Genomic DNA, 23,638 nt, shown 5'->3' on the forward strand with positions numbered 1-23,638 from the left:
ATGTTGGCATTTTGGATTATTAGTTTTGGCTAATTTAAGGTTATTAAATCACCTTGAGCAAGCGAATCACCTTTTTCTGCCCAAGGAGGGTAAAAAAAAAATCAAGAATGTAAACCATGTAATACAATAATAATAATGTGGACTCCCTGGGGATTAGGAGGAAATATTTCAAATTCCAGAAACAAAAAGGTTCTTGACACACATACTTCTTTATGGTGTGTCTATGGGGGAGTGTTGTAACTAAACTGTCTGCTACTATTCAGTTTTCTTGAAGCATGCTATTACTACATGCTTCAAGAGTTTTCTCTGCTACCTACTCATTGCTCCCTAAAAGCTATCATTTACTATGTTATTATAAAAGCCTGGGAGAGGTTTCCATTCTTGGACAGGAAAACCACTCTTGTCTCATTTCTTGTCTCATTACATCTGCTGTTTCTGGATCCATACATGTCATCTTTCCTCATTCTTAAAAAAATGGAAAGTTTTCGACTGATGCAATGGCCTTGATTTCCTGGGCTTCTCTGGATGTTTTTCCGGTTATAAATCAACCTTAAAAAAATCATCCAGCATTTGAAATGATCTATGACATTACTATTGATTCCATCCCATTTTATAAAGGTTACTTTTTCCTCAGCCTAGACATTCTAAAGAACTTCTGAGTAGCTACACTGGGGACAGAAATGAAAATTTAAATAAACTACCCTAAACTACAAATGCTAGAAAAGAAAACAATTATATTAGGATTTTCATGATTCAGATCAAAGGCAATTTATTTTTCTTAAAAACAAAACTGAATATAAACGTTTGTATATTTCAAATTTATACACTATAATAGATAATTTTTGAATGAAAATGATATCACTGAATATGCATGTATGGACAATGATCCTGACCCTTCCCTATACATTTCCCCATCCCCACCCATGGCCCCATGCCCAGCCAGAATCCTCTGAACAACAGGAAAGGGACCAGAGCACAAGCATCCTGTCTTTGGCCAACCATCACACTTATTTGCTTAGTTGGTTACATTTTTAGATTTTTTAACCCTTGGTATCTGTTTCTTATCATGACTTCTATCAATACTTTCCCCAGTGCCTTAGGGCTTCTTTTGATTTCCACTGTCTCTACTCTCACTCAGGAATTTCCTTAAAGTTTTGTTAAATAATACACTGAGTCAAACATCAGGACCTAATATGGTTGAGTTTTCATTCTTTGTGAGGCAATAGCATCATTTCTCAGATTCTACAGACACCTACTTGATTCTTACAGAAGTCCTGTTGAATACTGAAATGAGAACAGACATTCTTCCTCTATGTGCAATGGAAAAAAAACAGGAATAAATAACTCTGGTCTAAGACCTAACAACTAATGATCAAACTCGCCCACAGATGAAACTTCAAACAAGGCCTTGGCCTTTCTGGTTCTTTTCAGTCACAAGAACAGAATCAGTTAAGTGATTAAGAACTCTCATCTTAATATCATTTCAGTTTTTATTCACAATGGAATACTCCATTCCCTCAGGTTGGGGTCACTATAGGCTTAATAGCTTTTCTCACTTAACTACTTGAAGCAACTACTGGTTTGGAGTTTGTGGGGATGGGTGATTGAGGGTTTAGTTAAAATTTGGGGTGTAATTTAGTTAAAATTTGGCTCTTACTTCATGTGCCAGTTCATAAGTGCACTGGAGATCCAAGTGGGAAACTCCGACCGCAATTCCTTTAGTCCAGCAGCACTTCTTTGGGCTGGCCATCCATAGTCCTTTAGAATCCGGACTTCCAGATGTTCACACCTATCAGACCCAAGCATTCAGAACCTCCAGAGGTGCTTCATGGGCTTGGATGTATTTTATAAGCTCCCAGGTGATTCTAATTGAGACAGAACAGGAGCCCCTCTTAGGGGCTGTGGAACTCCCCAAGCGTAGAAAGAAAGAAATGCTGGGATCCTCCTAGTGAAATTTCAGGCATCTAGCTACACTTGAGAAGTAAATAGCAACTTGATAAGAAAGACAATAATAATACTTTAATACAACAGCCAAGGAGGTTAAGGTCACACGATGATTGGTTTTCCTGTAGAAACTAAAGGTAGCATCTTAACACATGTCCCTGAATTGTTTTTGGAAAACTGGATCCCCACTGAAGTGATCCACTGGCACATAGACCTCAGATGCTGGGGAAACTGAGGACTGAACTCTGATCACTGTTCTTGGTTCTAAATTTCTTTCTAAGGGGTGTGGAGGAGGTTATTCTCACGAGCCAGAGCGAACATTCTTTTCTGTTGACCCCCAATTTGTAGACCTGTGGCCTCCCACTTTGAGAGGTCAAACCAATGTACAGTCTTTACATGTTGATGAATGACTTTGCCTATAACCTCTACCTCCACTCCCTTTAAAAACCCTTACCTGTAAGCCATTGAGGAGATGATGTCTTAAGAATGAACTGCCAGCTGGGCACGGTGGCTCAGCCTATAATCCCAGCACTTTGGGAGGCCGAGGTGGTGGCTTACGAAGTCAAGAGATCGAGACCATCCTGGTCAATATGGTGAAACCCCGTCTCTACTAAAAATACAAAAATTAGCTGGGCATGGTGGCACACTCCTGTAGTCCCAGCTACTTGGGCGGCTGAGGCAGGAGAATTGCTTGAACCCAGGAGGTGGAGGTCGCGGTGAGCCGAGATTGCGCCATTGCACTCCAGCCTGGGTAACAAAAGCGAAACTCTGTCTCCAAAAAAAACAAAGAATGAACTGCCTAGTGCCTAGTTCTCCTTGCTTGGTGCCCTGCAATAAATGCCTCACCTTCTCTCGTGGCAGTCCTGATGTCAGGGTTTAGCTTTGCTACGTCAGGCAGGCTGACCCAGTTCAGTTTGGATAACAAAGTCTGTGGTCATAACTTTTACTGCTTCAATTCCCCTTAATTTAGTAATATTTTTTTAAAAGTTATGAGACCTGGACTCAGTGAGGGTGCTCCAAAACCAATAATTTTATCTCTAGGTGCACCAAAAACAGTGTAGCTCTTCTGCCCATTAAGGAGAGACGGAACTGCATTAGTTTTGGCTCCTATAAAGCAAAGGAAGACAAAGAGAAATCATCAGTTTAATTGTAAGTCACGGGGACTCCATATTTGACCAAAGCAATAGCTACATCTTTTATCAACTAAAAATGAACATCAGGTGAGCTATGACTCATTTAAATAAAATGTTCTTAACTGGTAAAAGTAATTAAGATTAATTGTCTAGGAATACCAAGGGAACGTCACATGCTATAATGCCCTTTCTGTGGATGTCAAATTAGTGTAAGCCTTGTTTTCATTTAACAGAGTGTCCTCTAAAAGATATTTTGAATATGGGAGTAAGCTCTGTTAAAGATATCATCTCAAATGTGGGTTTACAAAGAGCATTTAAAGTACCTCAGATAAAGGCAAAGGACAAAATATTCTCATACACAGACACGGTTCTTTCCATATGGTACTAGGATACATATGGTTTCAAAAAGCATATAAATTGCTGGCAAGTTTGAAAATTGATTGATCATAATCTTGTAGACAGATGAACTGTTCAAACACTCATGTTTTGGTAAAAACCTCAAATGAGAATTCATGATTTGTCAAATTGGGATAGTCCTAGAAAAGAAAATACAACAAGAGATCCACTGAGTTCAAAAACAAAATGGAAACTGTGGTTCCTGCCAGAAACAAAAGCCGGATACATTTCATAGGACAAATCAAGATCTGGCTTCAGGTTAAGATGACATCAACATAAGAAGAATGAATCCAGGTCATGGGCTGTCTGAGCAGGCCTTGTCAAAGGAATGCAGGCCGCAGAACACAGGGACATTGGTTGCATTAAGGCAGCTCATAATATGTCATCTCTTTCCCAAGTTTTCCTTCCTCTTCTGTCTTCTTATTATAAGCCCTCTTTTGCCTAAAGACATTTGATTTTTCACAAGAAGAACATTTGACATTTTCAGAGATGGTTGGGTTTAAGACTAAAGCCATGCCAAGCACTTCCTTATAACGAAGTGATGCTTTTTTTCTGTGCGAGCCAGACTACTCATTGATCCACAAAGAAACCAGCCAAGTATTTGATAACAGTTTTGAAAAATGCTGTACATTACCAGGTGCTTTTATGGCAACAAAAGACCTATAACAATAAACTAATCTTTCTGAATCCATGAGCCTGTGGAGCCAGCTCAATCTGCAGTGGCAACCTGTAGATTTCAGACAAAGGCTAATTGTTCTTCTTTTGTGATCATTGTGCATCTTGCTATTTGATATGGAGATATTATTTGACAGCTGTCTTTTATTTCTCTGTGTACAATGGAACAGCTTATTTCTGAAAATGAGGAGTTGAATGGTCTCAGATGGCCCACCTCAATTTCAAGGATGAGGAAAGATTGGGTGAATTCCTTTGTAAAGGCTCAAGGTGACCATGTCTTCCAGGCCTTCCTTTTGAGGTTATTGTATAGTTGGGCATAATTCTCTTTTTTCCCCCCTGATCTAGTCAATGCTGAGAGCATAATTATTTGTGGTTTTTCACAAATATAGTATTCAGCCCTTCCAGCCACAAACAAGGCATTGATGAGTAAGGAATCCTTTCCTTGCTAAGTGTTTTCCTCTTTTTTTCCATAAGGAAAAATGGAAAGTTGTTTTCAGTTGGGAAAATGTGGATACTAAATAGAGAGTAATTCCATGTATTGGCATTTACTTTGTGCCATGGCCAGGCACAGACTTTTAAGTGTTTTATATTCATTATTTATCTTAGTTCATAAAACATTGATGAGATAGGCACTTTCTTTTCATATTTTATAGATAAGAAGAATGAAGTATAAAGGGTCTTGCTCTCTAGCATGATGTTCAAGGTCATGCCAGTGAGGAATGGAGCCACTAATTTTTTTGTTGTTGTTGTTCTTAAGAGACAACGTCTTGCTTTGTCACCCAGGCTAGAGTGTAGTGGCATGGCCATAGCTCACTGCAACCTCTAAGCCTTGAACTCTTGTCCTCAAGAGGCCTTCCCAACTCAGCCTCTTGAGTAGCTAGGACTACTACAGGTGCATGCCTTCACAGCTGGCTAACATTTTACTGTTTGTAGAGATGGGATCTCTCTATGTTGCCCAGGCTGGTCTCAAACTCGCAGCCTCAAGTGATCCTGCCACAGCCTCCCAAAGCACTGGAATTACAGAAGTGATCCACTATGCCTGACCAATTATTACTTGATTCCAGACTTGAAGCTTTTAAAAATGGTGCCCAATATGATTATTAATTCTAGAATAAGTAATTCAGAGTTCTATGATTAGCAGCTTAGTTTATTAGTAAAATTTTCAAAATATTACATCTGTCACATAGGCTGGTTGTGAGGACAAAATAAGATAAAGCAAAATTTCTGGCTTAATAAATAGTAGCTATCAGCATTTTAGAAGAAATAACACAATTGTCTCTAAAAGGGCAAGAGTGACAGTATCATTTTCGAGATTATTGTTACCAAAAGCTTAGATTCTTCATACATTCCTTTAGAGACATATGACTCCATGGAGAGCATTAGCTTTGCAAAGATGAATAAAACACCACTGTAAGCAGAGGGACAGAGAAGGAAAAACTAACAAAAAGTGTGCATTTAATTACAAATTACAAAGCTCTAGGAAAGACCAGAATTAAGTAATGCAAGCATCCTAGTGCTTCCATGAAAGAGAGTGCAGGGCATCTTCTGCAGGTCCAGCGAGTGTAACCTGCTGTTTAGCTTCATGGATCCTACCAGTGCACTTGCTGTGTAGGAGTGATTGGATCTGTTTGCCTTCACAACAAAGGACCAATCGAGTTTATTTTCCTTGTTGCTTAGAATGGTTAGTGGCCTCATCATTCGATCTTTCTGTGCAAACTAGAGTAAACTTATGAACCTGGGTTAATCTCCTTTTGACAGTCGTACACTTTAGCTTCTTGTTCTCCTTCTGATTGTCATTGACAGCTCAGAGCTCTTAATCTCTATCAGAAGTTGGAAATTGGTATTTCGAAGCAAGGGTGTTTTCCTGCCGTCCATTAAAATGTAAAGATTTTGAAACCATTTATTCTCCTGATGATTTGTACAGGGTTTCTTTTAGGTTTTCTGATGAATGCTGCCTGAACTGGAAAATTAACTATGTGTAGCAATGTATACACTGATACTCTAGGCTCTTATATTATTTTTTATCATTAAACAAATAAATGAAATGCAGTAATAGATGATTCACAGATTCTAATAAATATAACAAATGCATGTAAGTCCCTGCACCAGACTTCCTATTGAAAGTAAAAGAAATGGTGCGTCTATGGTTTGAATAAGAGTCGCTTCAAAATTCAGGTGTTGCCAATATTATAGTATTAGCAAGTGAAGCTTTTCCAAGGTGATTAAGCCAAGACATCTGCTCTCTCAACTGGGGATTAAGGCCCTTTTAAAAGAGACTTCACACAACATTTGGCCAGCTTGCTGTTCTGCCTTCCTGCATGTGAGGATGCAGCAAGAAGGCCCTCACTGGATCAAATAAGGGTGCCTTGATTTTGGACTTTCCAACCTCCAGAATGGTGAGAAATCCATTTCTGTTCTTTATAAATTACCCAGCCTCAGGTTTTTTTGTTGTAATAGCGCAAAACAGGATAAGACAGATATGTTCTGAAACATTACTTCTCTGTTGTTTTTTTCTTAACACCCATCCTTGAGTATGAACAAGAAGTTCATCTGAAGCTATAGTAATAAGTTTTTAAATAGCCAACATCAGTATTCAGTAGAAGTTCTAATTTTATCATGTAGCAAAAATGCTTTACTCCCTAAATATAGGCTCAGTGCCAAATCAAGGACCAATGGTTATTCAGAAATTCTATGATGGCTGAACGGGGTTGCTTAGGAACTACAACTGGATGGCAGGGGATCTTGAGACTTTTCTTGAAGCTGTGTTCATAATCACATCATTTTTGTTTAACTGTATGTTTGTTGGGATAGACGGGGTGGCAATGATTATGATTACTGAATTTACTGTCCAGCCCAAGTTACTTCATAATAGCATAACTCTCAGGGGTTCAGTGTGTGGCAGAAGCTACAAATGAGAGTTCACAGAGGATGTTATCACACCATTCTGACACTGATGTGCCCAGGTGATGTGTGCTTTTGTGTGGAATAGCACCCGAGTTATATGAAGAAAAATGCTGCAAACTCTAACAAGTTTTTGCAGACAGGTAAGGAAATTGGGACAGAGTTGCAGTCCTGCCAGAAGCATATGATCTGATTTTCCTTGGCTTTGCTGGACTCCGCCAAGAATAATGTATCAATAATTTCAGCAATATATTTTTATTTCTTTTTTGAGATAAGTTATTGTGAGTTTTTCTATACATTTATTACATAGAAAAGCAAAACATACTGTGCCCGTGGTCAAAATGACGCTGCTGACAATGAGACCGCACAGACACCCAGCACAAACTTTCATGTTTGTCACAGGCTGTGGGTGAATCTGTGATCTCGTGGAGCCTACCTCTATGGTCAGTTGTTTTCGTTTTTCACTGGGCTGTCACCTTTGACACTCATGCTCTTGGGTGAGTTATTTAATCATGACAAATTTAGTTTACTTCTCAGTTAAATAGAGAGGGTTAATACTATCCCACGGTATGATGGAAACAGTTCACGCTGACCAATGATAATAAGTGTTACATTTAGGGGGACTTTTATGAACCACTTGAGGCCATGCTCAACGTGTCATGTTGGGAACAGTAACATCACAGAAACTAGCAAATGCTCATCTAGGGATCCCCCTGAGCCCTCCAAAGCATCCATTGTTAAAGTTTACCTGCACAACCCTTGTAATATCTGTCCACTGATCTGTTGAGTGAATTGAAGGTTATAATGTATGAAACCTGTGCTTGATTGTACAATGACAGCTGGAGTGTCCTCTGACAATGACAGTTATTTTATTTGTATTAACATTGTCATTAAATATAAGGCTGTGTGCGGTGGCTCATGGCTGTAATCTCAGCACTTTGGGAGGATGAGGCGGGTGGATCACTTGAGTTTGAGACCATACTGGCCAACATGGTGAAATCCTGTCTCTACTGCAAATACAAAAATTAGCCAGGTGTGATGGTGTGTGCCTGTAGTCCCAGTTACTCGGGAGGCTGAGGTGGGAGAATGCCTTGAATCCAGGAGGCAGAAGTTACAGTGAGAATACATATATATTCTGCATTACAGACTGTTTCTGTTTTTCTACTTTCTCTTGTTTTCCTAATGACCCATCCCTCCTGTATAACTTTCCTGGGGCTGCCATAACACAGTGCCATAAACTAAGTGGCCCAAAACACCTGAAATGTATTGTCTCACATTCTAGAGACGAGAAGTGTGAAATAAAGATATTGGCAGGCCAGGCTCCTCAGGTTTTCTTCCTTAGTCTCTTCCTAGCTTCTAGTGTTTTTCGGGAAATTTTTGAAATTTCCATGACTTCAGCTGTATAACTCCACCTGTGTCTTTGTCATTACATGGCATTCTCTTTGTGTGTCTGTGTCTTCACATGGCCATCTTCTCTTAAGGATGCCAGTTACACTGGGTTAAGGACATGCCCTATGCCCATCAGACCTCATCTTAACTATATCTATGATGAACTTGTTTTCAAATAAGGTCACATTCTAAGGTACTGGGGTCTGGAAAGTCAATATATCTATCCTGAGAGGAGACGATTTAAAACCTATAATATGCATCTAGCATCTTTTGAAACTGTCCTTCATCTTGGCCTTGATAGCATTGCTCAGCTCATCTCTGCTTGAAGTCAATTTATTTCAGTTTGCTCTGTAACCTGATAAGATTAACTTGTTATAAGATATTTTCTAATGCTGAAAAAATAATATTGTTTCTGGTCAGAACTGGGTTTGTTGACATTGAAGAAATGAAAAACACATATATAAAGCTGAATGTTAGGCATTGTACTATAAGTGCAAACCATAGAGATGCAAAAAAGATGTATTTACCTTCAAGGAGCTGAGAGGGAAATGGATGTGAAAATGAACTGGTCTACCTGATATGCTACATCAGCGTGCAGGAAGTGGTCTTAGAAGAGTATTCGGATACAGAGCCTATGAATCTCTGTGGCAAGAGGAAAGGCCAGAAAATCTTCATGCACATGATTTAATCTAGGTGGGAAGAGAGGAAAGCAAAGGTTAGACATTCCTGTTCTTAATTTTCAGAAAATCATCTGATATTTTAAAAACCATTTTCTACTGTTTGTTTATAAAACCTTTGGAAGTCATGCTGCCTAAGTATTTAAGATGCAGGATTTTTTGCTCTTTAGTTCAGCTAAAATCCATGTTCTTGTCATATGACCAGGAAAAATTAGGCATGCAGACACACCGAAAGGTGAGGAGTGCAGAATTTGATAAAGAAAGATCTCAGTGAAGGGAAAAGGGGTTCTGCCAACAGGCTTCCGCCTCATAGGCTGAATACCAGGCCACCACACACATCAACTGAAGAGGCCAGGCTCCTCCCCTCTGTGTAAGGTGCAAATCCCCAGTGGCCACACCCTAGTCTCCCAGTGTGCAGGTGGGCTCCCAGTCTGTTGTGGGCATGTTCAGACAAGGACCTGGGCAATTTCCCTTATCTGCACAAAAGCATCTCATATAAACACTTTTGGGGCAGGTCAGAGATTCTCTGGGGATCCTCCCTTGGGGATCCTCCCTTATCTTCTTCCTGCATCTATCAGTTACACATAGGTGGCAGTTTCTATCTTTTAAAACCACCAACCATCTTTATGATCAGGCTTCTTCAGTGCAGGTTGGTCATTTGAGTAGTGCTCTAAGTGTGCTTTAGGATTTCCTGTATATTTATCAAATGTATAACCTGCAATGATTGACTCCTTTATATCACCTGGAGATCTTTAACAATTTTCTTAACTATTAAGCTAAATTGCCAAGAATATCCTAAGCACTGTTAACAATTAGCTGGTGGAAAACCTGTATTCACATCTATGAGTAGGAAAGAACAGATTGAATGAGCACATACTTAATAGATAATTATGAAAGAGACCATAATAACATAATGAAAGAAGAGACCTTGGAGTCAGATAGATCAGAAGCTGAATTCTGGCTCTGCCTTTTATGAGCTGTGTAACCTATTAATAATGTTATCTCATGGTTGATGTGAAAATCAAATTAAGTGACATATAGAGACAGATTGGGCACTGAAATCAGAATAAGACTCAGATGTCATTTGCTAAGTTCAGGTTCTGTATCAACAAAGTTAGGATAAAGCACCATATGTTATGGAGAAATAGGTATGAGTTGATATAATCCATTTGTACGTGACATCCCAGTCTAGTTTACAGAATTTCTGTCACAGCTAGCCAGTGCTGCTGCTGGAGCAAGAAAGCAGCCATAGAAAATATGCAAATAGAACTTGTCTGTGTTCTGCAAAATTTTATGTGCACTGAAATTTGAATTTCATATAATTTTTATATATCATGAAATATCATTTGTCTTCACTGCAGCACAGTTTACAATAGCAAAGACCTGGAACCAACCCAAATGCCCATCGATGATAGAGTGGACAGGGAAAATGTGGCACGTATACACCATGGAATATTATGCAGCCATCAAAAACGATGAGTTCATGTCCTTTGTAGGGACGTGGATGAAACTGGAAACCATCATTCTCAGTAAACTGACACAAGAACAGAAAATCAAACACCGCATGTTCTCACTCACAGGCGGGTGTTAAACAATGAGAACACATGGACACACGGAGGGGAGCATCACACACTGGGGTCTGTTGGGGGGAAATAGGGGAGGGACAGTGGGGGATGGGGAGTCGGGGAGAGATAGCATGGGGAAAAATGCCAGATATAGGTGATGGGGAGGAAGGTAGCAAATCACACTGCCATGTGTGTACCTATGCAACAATCTTGCATGTTCTTCACATATACCCCCAAAACTAAATGCAATAAAAAATAAAATAAAATAAAAATTATTTAAAAATAAGGAAATTTTCTTATCCATCATATGCCAAGCAATGACCTATATCAACTTAGAACTACCCTAGGATCTACAGATGCCATGTTTGTATGATCAGCCGTGATCATGGCTGCTTACTCTGGGGTTTGTGTATCATATTCCTGAAGTATTCCCCATGTTCTTGATCCTGTGATAATACCTAATACCCACAATATGTCATTTGGCTTTCCCAAGAACACTAGGAAGTAGACATTCCTTCCTCTCAGCTAATGAATAAACTAAGGTTGTAATGGTGAAGTAAATGTTTATTCTATGCTTGTGACATTCCAGGAAATTCTCTCTAGGGTGGAAGAGTTGGCCATATAAACAAGACAACTTTCCTCAAAGAACTTCCATTCTGGGGAGGAGAGATATATGATAAACAAATGAAAAATCAAACCCATAGGATTTTTACAGGTTGTGACAGATGCTATGAAGGAAACAGGAAGGTAGACATAATAGAGAAAAAGAAATCATCCATGTAAATAATTTGGGTAGAGTGTTCAAGGAATGCCTCTGAAGTGGTAACATTGGAACAGAGATTCAAAGACTGAAATGAACCAGCTCAGGGTGGAGACAGGGCTTGCCTGTTGTGAGCTTAAACAAACAAACAAAACAAAACACAGGTCAATGTCACTAGAATGAGATATAGAAAGTGAGTGGGGAGAGATAAAGGGGGAGAACTACACAGGACAGTTTATGTGGAGCCAATGAGCCAAACCAGTGTATTTGCTTTGTATTATACATGCAATGGGAAGCCATTAAAGAGATTTTAGAAAGGGAGTGGCCACTTAGCGGTGAATCATTTGCACAGGGTCAAATTCTAGAATCAGGAGTCCAGTAAGAAGGCTATTGCAGTAGCCCAGGAGAAAAAAATGACAGTTGGGACAAACGGGCAACAGTAAAAGGAACAAGGAGCAAAAGGATTTAAGATAGAACTTGGACACAGAGCTGACAGAACTTGCTGACAGTGAATTTTGGGAAATGAAAGGAAGGAATCAAGAATGAGCTGTAGGCTTCTGGTTTGTAGGAGTTGTATAATAGCATGATTTACTGATGTGTTGAGAGGGTGGAGATTTGGGATGAAAATTATGACTTTTATTTTTATAGTGGCGTAAAACTGACAATTATATATTCATGTGGATATTCCAAGACAGCAGTTGATTATGTGATTCTAGAATTAAAGGCGAGGTTAAAATTAGAGATATAAATTTGGAATTCCTCAGCTGATGGATGATAGGCAAAGCCTTGGAACCACATCATATCACTTAGGAAAAATATAGATGGAGGCCCAGGAAAAAGCCTCTTGATGTTTCAAACTAAATGTTTGAGTTGGGTGACAAGAACTGAGGTAATCCTCAGTGGGAAATGTGGGAAAAGCACCTGGTCTCCCAGAATACACATGGAGAAAGAGGTTCAAAGAGAAACAAGTGAGTGTGTGAGTTCTGAAGAGAAATACCCCCATTGTATATAGTTGTAAATGGAGAAAGTAGGGCTTAAAATCATACCCCCTTCTCTACATCTCAAAAAACTTTCTACAATGTCAGGTTCTGGAGTCCCTCATAGATTTGCCAACTCATTATGTGTTAGGTTTTCCTAATTCAAATTCTGATGCTTCTCTGAATGTCCACAGTAGCCTTTCAATGTATATCACACCACATAAATTTGACAATGTTTTATTTTAAGTAAAGATTCTGAGTTACTCATGCTGATGTTGATTTTAGGTCGTTTTTTGCATTTTAATTTGGTGCTGATATATTCATGCTCAAATATTAATGGATTATCTGAAATCATTTACCCTCAACTATTTCTCCTTTTGAAATTTTCAAGATACAACAAAAATATTTTATGTGCCCTTTCCAACTTAATAGCTTTATTCTACTTGGATGCTTAAAACAAGAAATGTGAAATTATTTATTTATTGTTCCTTTGCTACAAAAGAATAAAATCAAAAGTAATTATAATTACTCTAGGAGTATGAGAAGAAAAAAAATCTGTCATATTGTATTTGAAGAATAAAAGGTATATTTTACAGTACTTGCCCATAATTAAGAATTGTGTATCTTGGTTTTTTTTTAATGAATTTAATTGGCACTATAAAATATTACTTGTCATTATGTGAGTTAAATACCGCAATATGAAGGTTATGTACTCATAAAATAGATTCACAATTGGAAAGTAAGTGTAACTGTATATAAGATGAGTGGGAAAGAAGAAAAGTATGAAACATTGTAATAATGACTTCATGGGCTATTGTAAATCTAGAGGGATGATGATATACCACAATGCTGCACACTTTGATGCCATTTTTTTTTTTTAATAAAGACAAGGTTTCACCATGTTAGTCAGGTTGGTCTTGAACTCTTGACCTCAGGTGATCCGCCCACCTCGGCCTCCCAGAGTGCTGGGATTACAGGCGTGAGCCACCGCACCTGGCCACTTTGATGCTATTAAAGGATTCTAGTGATCTAATATGTGAGCAAAAGTGATTTAAATGATCAGTAAATTACTATTTAGCTTAAAATTATCTAAAATATTTATTACAGTATTAACAGTTAAGAACTTAGAAACTTCACAATAAACGCATGATACAACTGGGTTAAAAATATAGTTTTTTTTAAAAATGATAGGTAAAAATTATTCATACCTACATACATGCACATTTATGCAAATATATGCACTCCGCACTCCAAAGTCCTCTAATACAAGTTTATTATTTGTTTAAATCACTGACACAAACCGAATTAGGAAACAAAATATGAACTTTTACCTACCCCAGTTTGTGTGTGTTATGTTTCTTTGCATGTCATTTATGAAGATGTTTATTTCATTATACATTTAAATTGTCCTTTGAAAAAGCTTTCTAGTTAATTATTTATAGCTTTATTATTTATATCTCTATTGCTTGTGCTTCTATTATCTATTTCTATATTTGAGCTATCATATAAGGCTTACCTTTTAAATATTTATCAAGCTGTTAAAGCTTTATGTCTTCAAAAAACATTTTTTTTCCAAACTATGATTTTTCTTTCAGCCTTTCAAAATAATCTTAGAGACTAGCAGGGCTTTGTAGCACTAAATTTCAGTAGTAAATAGAATTCGTATCATTTAATTTCTGTACTTTAAATATATTTGCAATAAAAGGTAAACTTAAGCCTGCCAAAATTTATTTAGGGTCAGTCAACATTTATTGGCTCTCAGCTGTGGATGTAGATATCTCATCCTTGGATCAAGTTTACACAATCCTGACATATCTCTGAGACTCGTGAAACAGCCGAAGGGCATATTTACTGAGCAATAAATTGAAAATGTAAGCTAATAATGTAGCTGAGAAACCAAGCCCGTATGTGCTAAGGAGCATACAGCAGAAGAATGATGAGGCAGCTAATGAAGGCACCTATGAAATGTTTGATGAAGGTAATGAAGGCACTTTTGAAACTTTTTGGATATTTTTATATACATGAAATTAATGAACAGTGAGAGTTTTCTCTTTTTCAAGCATGTTTAACATCAGGATAATATGTCCTTGCTGTTAAGGGCATATTTACTGTAAAACCAGTTATATCTTAATTTATATAAAATAAAGATTTATTATTAATCTGTTTAGCTTTCCCTCTAAATATTGGTGGAAAGTTTAAAACATTCTATCCAAAAGTTTGTTTATAAGGTGTATTTTGAATATGTTTTAAGCAGTTTTTATTTTTTACATTTTTTAAATTTATTTTTCTGAGATACAGTTTTGCTCTGTCATTCAGGGAGGAGTGCAGTGGCGCAGTCTTGGTTCACTGCAACCTTTATCTCCCAGGCTTAAGTGATCCTCCCACCTCAGCCTCCGGAGTAACTGGGACTATGGTCGCATACAACCACACCTAGCTAATTTTTGTATTTTTTGTGGACATGGGGGTCTTACCATGTTGCCCAGGATGGTCTTGAACTCGTGGACTCAAGTGAACCTCCCACCTTGGCCTCCCAAAGTGTTGGGATTACAGGTGTGAGCCACCATATCCACCAAGCAGGTTTTTTGTTTTTTTTTTTTAATTAAGAGAAATTGTTTGGGGTTTAACATGTAGTATTTGTGGATGAATTATTGATGGCTATAAAGTAATACCTAGGGAATATGCTGCAGTGAGTAGTCCTAGAGAAAAGAGCTGAGCAGCTGTTGATATTTTAAGGTAGCACAGAATCACAGGGTTCAGAGGAATCTTAGATTTTATAAAGTATGACTTTTTTACTTAATAAATAAAAATAAACCAACAACAACAACAAAAAGGACAAAACAAAACAAAACAAAAAAACCCCTGAGGAACCTAGAAGTAAATTGTGTTTTGAACTGGGATAAAAACTGAGACCTCCTGACTTCCAGTTGGAAGTTATGTTCTAGTTATGTTTTTTCACCACATTATGTGATCAACAATAAATCTCTGGTGAAAGTTATTAATGAAAATAATGAATGTTTATGTAGTTTTTCATTCCCTAAAGGTTGTAATTGAAAGATGAAGAATGGCACACTATGGCACTCCAAAATACATCACTTGGCATAAGGATTATTTTGAGCTAAAAGCACTTGCAAAACAGCAAGTGCAAAAGAAAGACAGGAGACCAAACTCCCGTGGGAAAGAATTTCTCCTCATTCTAGGGGAAAAGAAACATTCTTATCATAAGAGATGGGGAGTTGAGGCCAAGAGAAATCCACACAAACAGACTTGGTACAAAACAAACAACAACAAAACACCACAACCTCTTATTTTCCTTCAGACTCCCATATATCGCTATTATTATTATTATTATTTTACGATTGCCTCTTTTTCCTCAACCTAGTATATTAACAATTTATTTTGCCACTTCTTTGGGTCTTCATTTTCTGATGGGAGCTTCCATGTTACATGTAAAAGTATGCATGCTTTTCTCCTGTTAATCTGTCTTATGTCGATTGACTTCTTAGGCCCAGCTGGAGACTCTTAGGGGATAGAGGTAAAATTTTGCCTCCACTCCTGAGACTTTTTTCATTTCATATTATTTTATTAAGTTCACAAGGTGCGCTTGTATTCTAAAATGCACATTGATGTTCCCTTAAATTCTCTATATATGAGACAAAATTCTGTGACTCTTAATCATTTAACTTGCTGTTCTATTTTATGAAGAGCCTCATCAGCTGGTGTAAATAGGGCATAATCACAAAGTTTGAAGTCATTTTCTCAAAATATTTCACTATGTTTGTAAAAAACACTTTTCAGAGTTCTGATATAATTTGATGTCATAATTTTGTATTTTTGGTTTCCTTATGCTTGCCAGAGAGATTTAGAAGCATACATCCAAAATAATATTGCAATGCCAACAAATTACCATATTTCACTGAAAACTGCACTCTTCGCTTTTAATGTCTATGGACAAAACACTTCTGGAGCTGAAGGTGCATTCTCCTTTAAAAACAAATGACAGAATATCAAGAAGTAAATTCACTCTTTTATGCCCATGAAGAAGAATTGATAATTACTTCTTATCCTATTTCCACTGAGGTATTTTAGGGTGATACACTTTCTCCATGTTTAAAAGAAAAGACCAAAAATCATTAAAAGGAATCTATTCAGAGAAGGAATCTATTCAGAGAAATGATTTACATCTAATGTTTTTTTGGAGGAAAGGGCTCCAAAACCACAATAGTATCTCTGTCTCTCCTGCCACATTCTGAAACTTCTGGTGCCGAGCTAACTTGCTATCATTTAGTTATCTAAAGACTTAAGTTTTCTTGACAAGGGCACTTTGATGAATCTCAGAGCTACTCTGCGGTATCATAGCCTTTAAGTATTTCTTAGATCACATGTTGCAAGATGACTATTTTTACCTTTTGGTTGAAAAAGAAAGAAATTTTAAAAGACCAAGAAATTATCATAGGAAACAAGACTGTATTTATAAAAATTTTAGAATTTTCAAGAAGCAGTTGCTAGTATAAATGCTATCTATAATATGCAAGTACTAGTCCATAGAGTCAGTAAGACATATCCTAGGTATTCACTTAATTAGACACCAGGGAAATAGTAAGATATAGTGCTTAGAGCTTAGGCTCTGGGATAGACAGTCCATAGCAATATAATCTGAAGGTGTATCTCAAAATCCTTAAGCCTCTATTTATTCAGTTGTAGAATGGGACTATTACTCATTACTTACTGAAAGTACTGTGAGGCTTAGAATATATTTTTAATTAGTTAGCACAATGCCTGAAACTAAATACTCAAAAAAAGTTTATTGTTTTATTATTATTATTAATTTGTGGATACAAATTAGATGCATCCAGATTCAAGAATGGTTATTGCAGGTTAAGCAGAAAAAAATTATTTTAAAAAGAATTTTTAAAAATCTCAGCTTGGAAATAATTTTATCATTTAGCATGAGGTAATCTAGTTTACAGCTACAAATTCCAGACTTGTATAGTATTGAGAAAGCTCAGGACAAGCTACCTATTTTTGGAATATTGCATTTTAGGCAAAAGAACTTAAAAATTTTGAAATACAAGAGAGTTTTAAATATAGGGTGGAATGATTATGATGTGACATTAATCAGCAAATATGCCTCTGATAATTTCTTAAGTGTGGAGACTATGATACATTCTTCCAGATTATAAGGAAAATTTAGTTTGTGCTGCCTCATCCCAGCATTAACTGGCCAGACACCAATGCATATGTCAATGAACTTCCTAAGTGATTGCTGGAAGGAAACATCTCTAAAATCACATTTCCTAGTTGGTTTCCTCATGCACAAAGCAGGGAAGGTCATATTCAATCTGGGACACATCTACTGCCTGAGATTTCTCCAGCATTTAATGTGGTAGTTTGGAGACATCATACCCACCACCACCTGGGTCTCAGGTTAAGAGAATTCTGCTCTGGTTAGAAGGAGAAAAGAGACAGATACAGCACCGGAGGTAAATGTCAGCAAGAGAAAGATTTGCTGTGCTTCATTCTGATGAGGGACCTGGAGGGTCAGCATATTTTCATCCAACCACAGGAGATCAAAAGCCACACTTCCCCACCTCTTCCTGCCACTTTCCTAAGGTCTACTCTCCCATGAGTTGCCTCAAGCAAAAGCTGGTTGGACCTAATTGACAGCCTGAACAGGAGATCTAAAGAAGAAGGAAGCAAAGAGGACTCCTAGGGAAGGTTAAGCAGTAGAAAGATAGGCAGAACTTTTGGAAAAGAAAAAGAAAATGGCAGATGGCAAGTGTCAGATTCACGACTATGCCAATTGCCATGTTGAGGTCTGAAGGGAGTGGGTGGATGAGCAGAAAGAACACTTGGTGGGGCCAAAGGCAGGTGAAAGATGCTTTTATTCAATAGCAGTTCTCATCAGCAGCTTTCTCACAGTGTCCACCCTGTCTGGGCTGTTTAGCCTGACAGCTCCCACACAGAGCTGCACAGCCAGCTCTCCCTTGCCTTCCAGGGTCAGCAGCTTAATTCTTTCTCTCTCTGGGCATGGGTGAGCTGAGCCATATCCTGGCTCTCATCATCCATCTGCAAAGATGGACAGCTCTGACTTTCTCTTTCTCTGGGTGCAAGTATGCCTGCACAATGTTAACAGGACAGTTATACCTTTTACAGACAATCGTGGCTTAGGGCCAAGGGATGGCCTTCCCATGTTATGGCTACATAGCTGTGTTTGCATTAAACATGGAATTGTGCACCTGCATTCCAAACTCGCTGAGTCACTTTGGCCCAGATGTCTACCTTAGCCTATTCCTTGACCAAAGCACAACCATATTCCTTACAGCTGGAAGGCAGAGGGGAAGGACTTTTTGGTACCAGACTGAAATAGACACAATATGTGCTGAGAGGTAAGTTGAGGAAAAACATATAATTTTTTTTACCTTATTAGGATCATTTGCATATACTTAGTTTTTATTTTTGTTCTTTTTTTAACGGACATAGATTGTACTTTCTGGTTGAATTATTAAGAACACAACTAAGTCAATTAGTTAAATTCAAATAGTTCACATTTTATACATATGCTGTAACATCACTTTATGCCCCATAAATATATGCAATTATAATCAGTCAATATTCAACTAAAAATACTGAATAAGCAACTAAAAAAAATCATAACTAATGATTCTACCTCTATAACTGGCCCAGAAAACTGAGAGCTGAAGGGAGGAGGCCTGGTTTGACACCAGGGTGCTGTAGATCAATGGTCGGAGGGTTGATTTTTTTATTCCCCATCTTTGGTTTCCAGCTATTTTGATGTTTTTCTGTAATGATATCATGTAGTGCATAGAATGAATAGATTTAGCATGATTTCTGCAATACAGAAACAATAGAGAGAACTACTTTATGAATGTTTCATCTTTTTTTTCCTGTTTTTCATGCACAGCACACTAATTGTGTTGTCACATTTTCAAAGATCATTAGTATGCCTTTTCTTTCTTTCCATTTCAGAAGCAGAGTCACCTCAGAAGCATTGTGTAGGCTGGGTGATAGAGTTTTCAAGAGTGTGGACACACCCAGGTTTAAATCATAGGGCTGTCTCTTACTAGTTGATTTGACCTCAGGCATGTTAAATAAATTTTCTCTGGATCACTTTTTCTCATTTGTAAAATCAGGGTAATTACCGAGTCAAAATTTAGGAGAATTTACCATATGTGTGAATTAAATAGCAGACAATAAATTCTTACTGATAGTTATGTTAGTACTTTTTATTTCCTTATATCTGAAAACATCTGGTAAGTACAAATTACGTCATTATAATAACAACTCAAACCACATATTTGCTGCACTGAGATTAAAGTAGCTTAAGTTGGGAAAATTTATGACCTCATACACTTTGAAACCCTCTCTTTCAATCTTTATCATGTTTTTGTAAACAATTGATGTTTACACACAGACACTGTAATAATGATCTGGAAGAAAATAGAAGTAAAATTAAAAAGCACCAAAATTTATTTCAAAACATGGGAACACAGCAACCATGACCTTTAAGTGTAAAGCCTACCTCTGCACAGTTGAGATGCTTTTGATCCATTCTGCCAAGTCCACTTCTGAATTCTTCCTTACCTTGTTGAATGTTGTTATATTTTCTGGGAATCATCTCCCCTTTCCTCGCTTTCCCTCATCCTTTCACAACCAGTCACCAAAATCTTTTAGTTCTATCTCCCAATTACGTTGGAAACCTAGGCTCCCTTCTCTATACCCACTGACATTACTTTATTTCTTGTCTGGGTTACTGCAATGGTTTCTTAACTGGTTTTTCTCTCTACTTGCCACTCTCTAATCCATGTTTTGTACCTCGACAAATCTGATTGTTCTACTCCTGCCACCACAATTTTTTTTTTTTTTTTTGAGACAGAGTCTCACTTTGTCACTCAGGCTGTAGTGCGGTGGCATGATCTCGGCTCTCTGCAACCTCTGCCTCCCAGGTTTAAGCAACTCTTCATGCCTCAACCTCTGGAGTAGCTGGGATTACAGGCGTGCTCCACCACACTGGGCTAATTTTTGTATTTTTAGTAGAGACGGGGTTTCTCCATGTTGGCCATGTTAGCCCCTCTTAATGCCTGCAGTGATTATGCCTTATGAGATTTATTATAAGATTCCTAGGATGGCCTACCAGAGACTGCTAGTTGACCTCTTATATCCATTTTTCCTTTTTCTTTCCTAATGGGACCACTTGCCTGCTGTCATCTTTAGAAGATGCATAGCTGACCACACTGAAGGTTAAATTTCCAGCTTCCCTTTAGCTCACTGCGAATTTATTCCTCAGTTCTGATCAATGGTATTCAAGCAAGAGTGCCACGTACCACTTCTGCTAAGTGTCCTTAAAGACAGTGCTATGGATTAAGTGGCTGTGTCCCTCTAAAGTTCGTATGTTATAATCCTAAGCACCAATATGAGGGTATTATGAGGTTGGGCTGTTGGTAAGTGATTTCGTAGGCAGAGCCCTCATGAATGGGATTAATGACCTATGGAAGAGACCTCAGAGGGCTTCTTTACCCTGTCTACCACGTGAAGACAACACAGCAGGAAGATGGCTGTCTATAAACAAGGAAGCAGGCCTCACCAGATATTGGAATCTATGGATATCTTGATTTTGGACTTCCCAGCCTCCAGAATTAAGAGAAATAAATTTCTGTTTATTTACAAGCTACCCAATCTATGATATTTTATATAGCATCCAGAACAGACAGAGAGGTAGCATGTCTTTCTTCATCCTTTTCTCTTTCCTAATAACTGAATTATAGATATGAGGGTTAGGGTTAGATCAGCTCTTTGAACTTGTGAGATGAGATGCAAAAAATGGTGGAGCAGCAAGCAAAAGAGACCCTGAATTTATTAGCAGCATCACCGAGCTTCCAAACTTGTCATAGGCCAGCTTCCTCAAGGAATAACATGGATGGGAGACATAAACAGCTGTGTTCTATAAGCTGATATTATTTTCAATTTCTGACATCTTTAGCCAAACTAAATCCTAACATGAAATCCATTATCTTCCAAAGTCCTATCCTTTTAAATTTCATATGACATTTCTTTCCCACTGGCCTTTTCTCTACAATGATCCCGAACTATACATTGGCCTCAGGCCTTAGAATGATGTCAAGCCTTCTCACGCTTGTCCAGATTGTTCCCTTTGCCTAACATCAAATACCCCACAGCTCTAGTAGTCTTCATTTGAATTTTGGAATTATTATTTATTTTTCAATACCCTGCTAACATCATCTCCCATAAGAAGCAACCACTGACAATCCACTTCATGCCTCCAAAAAATGATTTTGCCCTTCCTCCGACAGCCTCTAGAGCTGTGTAGGTTCACAAAGTTTCACCACTCACACACACTGACAGTTACTTACTCGTATGTGTCTTTTCCCATTAATCCTTAAAGGTAGTGATTCTGTCCTATATATTTGCCATGTCTAGTAGTGTTCGACAATTTGTAGGTGATCAATCAAAATACAGTTTTGATTTCACAGGACATAATCATATATCTGGAGTTTTTCAACAAAAGTAACATTTCATATATACTATTTCTCAATTCAAAAAAAGAAAATGACATTCACTCATTGCTTTTCAGACTGTTCAAAAACTTAAATTTTAAGCTGTGTGTTATTCAAAAGATTGAGTGACTTCATTTGAGAGACTTCATTCTATTCTGAAATGCTTCATAATAAAATTTGTTGTCTCAGGTTATTGTTAGAACATTAAAATGGCATTTAGTTTAAATATAATACAATTTATAAAAAATAGTGAAAGCATACTTTTAGATATTTCTATTATCTTCTAAAAATATGACTTTCTAATACCAGTTTTTCCTTCCATAAAATATATACCCTATTTTTTCTCCCTAAATGTTTCCTGAATATTTCCCTACGTCTTTAAATTGCCCCCAAAAGGAGTATTTTTTAAAAAAAATTTTTAGGCAGATCTCACTTTGTCACACAGGCTGGAATGCAGTGGCACAAACAGATGGCTCACTGCAGTTCTATCTCCCAGGCTCAGGTGATTCTTTCATCTCAGCCTCCCGAGTATCTGGGATTACAGGTGCATGCCATCATATCCATGGTATCAAGCTGATCAAAGCCATTTTATAGCAAAGAGACATTCAGTTAGATGGTGAAATAATACAACAAAAATATAAATAGTTTTCTTACAAAAAATGAACATACAAAGGTGGCTAGATTTTATCTTAATGACTGAAAAAATAACTGTAAACATGGAAACACATTTCACATTTGTTTCTTCGTTAATTATGTCATTCAAATACAGCAGTTGTGTAATAAAAAGTCAATTAGTTAAGTAGTTTTTATTCAGAGGAATTGAAGCTAATGTGGCTAAAAATGCATTTTTTTAAATAGTGAAACAGTTTTTGTACCTTTTGGTGCTGTAGTGTCGTAGAATAAACCCATCAACACTTGTTTCTTTCCTCCTCTTGCCGACCACAAAATGAAAGCACATGGTTATTGCTACCATACATTCAGCCTTGCTTCTTACGCTGGAAGAAAAATTAAACGTCGGGATCCAGTTATTCCAAAGAGTAGGTATAAAGACTGGAAATATGACACTTATTTTTGAAATACCAATGAAATATGCCTAGCTGAGACAGAGTTAAAAATGAACTCATTCAAACAGTATCTGTGAAAGCTTCTATTCCTCTCAGAGATTCCCTATCAAGCTTTGCAAAAGGATGTTTTATTTCACTGTCTCCTAAAAGTGTACAAACAGGGCAGGGCCATGCCTTCATGAGGTAGGCATTTCCCCCAGTAAACATAAAGCTGAATTTGGGATGCTACAAACAATTCTGTGGACCTTTACATTAAGACCAGAATGGAGCATGGATTATATTATTTTGTATGCCTGACTTTCATAATCTTAATGGATTTTCAGAAATGTGCAGTGATGCTTTTCATAGTACAAGCTTGGAGAGAGAACACAATACTTCAGCACAGCCTGTGATCTGCCCAGCTACACAATCAAATGATGACTCCTATTTCCAGTGCTGGAATTTTTGTCCAATCGATAGAACATGCAGAATAAATCCTTCTGAATATGATTTGCAACAACAAACTCTCGATGGCTAAAGATGCAGGCTGTTTCTGTTCTACACCGTGGGCAGTTCGCTGTCTTTCATAGAAGTGTCATGCTTCCCTCTGTAATTCTGTTTCCTGGTCAGTCAATTACAAACTAT

General features: G+C 37.6%; 1 long non-coding RNA gene across 1 annotated transcript in view; it reads right to left on the minus strand.

Annotated features, from left to right (window-relative positions):
- The window catches only part of LOC116563601, a 204,106-nt gene that overhangs the window by 9,666 nt on the left and 170,802 nt on the right, over positions 1-23,638 (minus strand). Inside the window, exon 4 of the long non-coding RNA XR_004274479.1 lies at positions 2,941-3,051. This is a non-coding gene — a long non-coding RNA (uncharacterized LOC116563601). The remainder of the gene's footprint in view (positions 1-2,940; positions 3,052-23,638) is intronic.

Source organism: Sapajus apella, unplaced genomic scaffold (genome assembly GCF_009761245.1).
Source record: "Sapajus apella isolate SASKATOON/1434 unplaced genomic scaffold, GSC_monkey_1.0 scaffold35, whole genome shotgun sequence".
Classification (NCBI taxonomy): domain Eukaryota; kingdom Metazoa; phylum Chordata; class Mammalia; order Primates; family Cebidae; genus Sapajus; species Sapajus apella.